The 3446-nt window shown below is 40.4% G+C and overlaps 1 pseudogene; it reads left to right on the forward strand.

The window, feature by feature from the left end:
• The first annotated feature begins 2610 nt into the window (after nucleotides 1-2610).
• Nucleotides 2611-3130, forward strand: LOC101595940 (annotated as a pseudogene).
• Nucleotides 3131-3446: the final 316 nt, after the last annotated feature.

Raw genomic sequence — 3446 nt, forward strand, 5'->3', positions numbered from 1 at the left:
GTTCTCTAATTGGACTGAAGGCCCACTCTATGGGAGGGAATATATGCCTGGTACTGAAAACCTAATTAAAAGCCTATGGCAAGGGAGTTCATGAGCCTTAGGGGTATAAAGCCTGCTCTTATCTGGATAAATGCATAAATTACTCTCACCAAATTTTCCTGAAAGCACTACACTTAATGTTCATTCTCATATATTAATGCTATTCGTAGTTCTGGTTAGAGAAGCTTCTCTTTTCAGATGGTGATGACCACTGGGAAGACCCAAAAGGCAACATAGTGCTGAGAAAAAGGGACGGAGGAGTGTCCAACCCTCAAACATTTCATACCCACCAAGGCTCAGGGTACATTGTGGAAGGGGTGGTGGAAAGAATGTAAAAGCCAAAGGAAAGGTCCGCTTCTTTCATACAAATGCCCAGACAGAATTTGGCCTCGGTATCCAAGACCTCACAGTGCCTAGCAATACCCACACAAGACCCCCCATAATAGGAGAAAAAGATGAGGACACCAAATTAAAAGAGAGACTAATGGAGAAAAGGAGGGGATATGACAGAAAGCAGTGTTATGAAGGAGAAAGTGGAGGAGGGGACAGGAAGGAAATACCATGATTTGTATAGAAGTTGTCAATAAAAAATATATATTAATAAAAAGCAAGAGGAAAAAAATGCAATTAATTTTCAGAATATAGGTTGAGCATGCTCCTTTGAAAATTCAAAGTCCACCATGTTTCAAAACCTGAAACATTTTGTGCATCAATATGATAATATAAGCAGAAATGGCATGTGACTTCATATGAAGGGTGGCAGTCAAAATACAGTTGCTCTGAAAATATTGTACAAAATTACCTCCTTGCTAAGTATATATAGTATAGATGAAATGCAAGTAATGTCATGATTAGATTTGGTTCCCTTTTCTAAGATATCTTATTATGTATATTAAAATGTTACAGAATCCAGTAAAGTCCATGAAGCTAGAAAGGGGCCATGAGGAATAGAGGAAAAGGAAGAGCTTAAGGGGAGACCATTGCAGACATGTAAGTATAAAGGGAGAATACTGGGGATGAAAATATCTAAGTGGGGTCATGGGAGGGGATGGGCAAGAGAAGAATTTGGGAGGAGGGTTAATTAAAGATGTTATGAATAAGTCATATGGAAACACACTTTACTAGCTAAAATTATATATGTGTTATAAAAGAGAAAGACAGCATTCAGGCAAAAATACCCTGTGGGGGTGGATCATGCAGTTTCCAGAAGCCATAAATTGTTACAGGAAAATTTCAGTGCCAAGGGTGGTTTTCCTTCCAAGGAGTTGGTCAGAGAGGTCCAAAAGGCCCCCTAAACAATTAAGATTATTGCCAAGGCTCTTGGTTGCCCACCAGAACTAGATGGCCCCACCCTATTGCTGAAGACACCACATGCTTGGGCTGCAGCACACTGGGAAATCAAGGTCAATCTCAGTTGGAAGCCTCCTCCCTGTTGACTAGCTGTCAGGATGCTGGAAAGAGCTATGAAGTCTATTGGGGAGGAAAAGTCATTGGCAGTCTTAAACAGCAATGGATCCTACAAGCTACATGGCTATACAGCCAGGCAAAATTGTGCCAACAGGTGCAAAGGTGGCATGTCTATTATGGGTGAAACCAACTATTCACTGATTGGATTTGAGGTCCATTCCATCGGAATGAATTCCTGCCTGGTTCCACAAACCTAATGAAAACTTGTGGCTTCAGAGGTAGTAAGTCCTGGAGGGTAGAAGGAAGGGAGAGCTACTATTGTTTTTTGTTGTTGTTGTTTTTACTAAATAAATATTTTATGTCCAGCAAATTGCCCTCAATATATTTGTGTTTATGTGCATATATTAATGCAATTCTCACTTTTAGTTGGAGAAGTTTCTCTTTTCAGATGGTGGTGAGCACCCAGGAGATTCAAAACTCATCAAAGTGGCAAGTAGAATGACAGTGGAGTGTTTGGCACTGAGAGTCTATATCACACCCTCCAGGGCTCAGGGACCAGTGCAGAAAAGGTGGCAGAGCAAAGGATATGAGAGCCAAAGGAAGGGGAGGAGTGCTTTGACACATTGTCTTCCAGACATTAAATGGCCATTGCATTCATTACATCACAATGGCTAACACTATCCACACAAACCTGCATAACATTAGGAAAAAACTGAAGTCATCAAAACAGAAGAGAAGCTAGTTGGAGAGAAGAAAGAGTTCATTGAAGGAGATTGGGGAGGAAAGAGAAAGGAGAAGCAGATTATGATCAGGGTACCTTGTATATATGAATGGAGATTTTTCAATAAAATGTTGAAAATAATGTTATAGAATTGGAAATGTAAAACATTTATGATCCCAAGCATTTTTGATAGTGAACCTGTATGTTTTATATTTATTTCAATAAATCAAAATATCATTTCAATTTAATCTTTGAAATATGATATGCTGTCTATCCTTTTACCATATCTCAATTCAGGTAATGTAAGATTTAGAAGTATTTTATCTGTATTTAGATTTCAAGAAATATATAATTGACGAGGTAGATTCACTCACTAAAGTTATTCTGGGTACACATACAAATATTTTTTCTAGCGTCCCAGATCTTGGGACTCGCCATCTACCATGCATGTTCTGGCTTCCACGTTCCTTCTGCTGGCGTTCATTACCCCACAGCCCAGGCCTAACATGCACAGTTCCAGGACTGCAGTTCTGCAGTTGGAGTTAAGAAGGAGGTGAATATGGTCCTATTGACCCATACAGCCCTGTGAATTGTACAAAAGATAGTCCTATAGTGGCAATGCCACTTTTACCAGCAATACTGAACCTCATAGCAGCACAGCAGAGGTATTTGGCATCCTGATGGGTGCTGAAATCCACTTTCCTATTCCTGAGTCTAATGGTTCTATGAGTGGTATCCACTGCCCCATCCGGAAAGACAAGACCTACAGCTACCTGAATGAACTGCCAGTCAAGAGTATATACCCTTCTGTAAAGCTGTTGGTGGAATGAACTTATAGATGACAAGAAACAAAATCTCTCCGCTGGAGAATTGCACTATAGATCAAAGGCTAGCACTACCTGGTACCCTTATGTCTGTGTGGTGGGAGAGGTAGTAGGTGGAAGTTGGAAAAATCAGACTTGAAATCAAATCAGTGCTATAAGAAGGAAAAAAAAAAATCAAAACTGCTGTTTTATGCCACTCAATCTCCATGAGTATGTAAGTTCCCATTTTTTGAGAGTTTAGAACTGTTGCCCTTTTGTTTTCCCCCCAAGGTAGGGTTTCACTCTAGCCCAGGCTGACCTGAAATTCACTATGGAGTCTCAGGGTGGCCTTGAACTCATGGTGATCCTCCTACCTCTGCCTCCGGAGTTCTGGGATTAAAAGAACTGCTGCCTTTGCAAGAAAGTTAAAGGAGAGAAGGACGAGTGAAACTCTAGGAATTAGCTTAACTATCTCC

The sequence above is a fragment of the Jaculus jaculus genome, chromosome 8, assembly GCF_020740685.1.
Source record: "Jaculus jaculus isolate mJacJac1 chromosome 8, mJacJac1.mat.Y.cur, whole genome shotgun sequence".
Lineage (NCBI taxonomy): Eukaryota > Metazoa > Chordata > Mammalia > Rodentia > Dipodidae > Jaculus > Jaculus jaculus.